The sequence below is a fragment of the Ipomoea triloba genome, chromosome 16, assembly GCF_003576645.1.
Source record: "Ipomoea triloba cultivar NCNSP0323 chromosome 16, ASM357664v1".
NCBI lineage: Eukaryota > Viridiplantae > Streptophyta > Magnoliopsida > Solanales > Convolvulaceae > Ipomoea > Ipomoea triloba.
The window spans coordinates 12381699-12382260 of record NC_044931.1 but is presented as its reverse complement, the minus strand read 5'-3'; positions in this window follow the sequence as shown (position 1 = coordinate 12382260).

Here is a 562-nt window from a genome sequence, read left to right as displayed (position 1 = left end):
CAACTTGGACAACATTGCCAAGGATATACTATTCAAAGCTATCGACGATGCAACTTTCCCAAAGGTTCGAAAATGCAAAACCGCAAAAGATGTTTGGAAACACTAGTCAAAATGGGCGAAGGAGACGAGCAAGAAAAAGAGAACAAACTCACAATAGCACTAAAGAAATTTGAGCATTTCAAAATGCTAAATAGTGAGAGCATAGCCGAAATGGAAGCAAGATTTATCAAAGTCTTGGGAGAAATTGCTGATCTAGGAAAGGAGATTGATCAGAAGGAAATATCACTCAAAATCTTACGTGGACTACCGTCGAATTGGGACATGAAAGTCACGGCCATGCGAGACCATAGGAATCTCAAAACTCTTACAACCGACAAGCTCTTTAGTGATCTAAAAGCTTATGAGTTTGAGATGAAGACAAGAAAATAAGAAGAACGCGAAGAAAGAAATAACGCACTAGTCACTGAACAACCGTCTACATCGAGGTCAGTAGATAATAGTGAATTTTTATCTGACGAAAATTTTGCTTTGTTTGTTAGGAAATTTAAGAAGTTCATGAGGA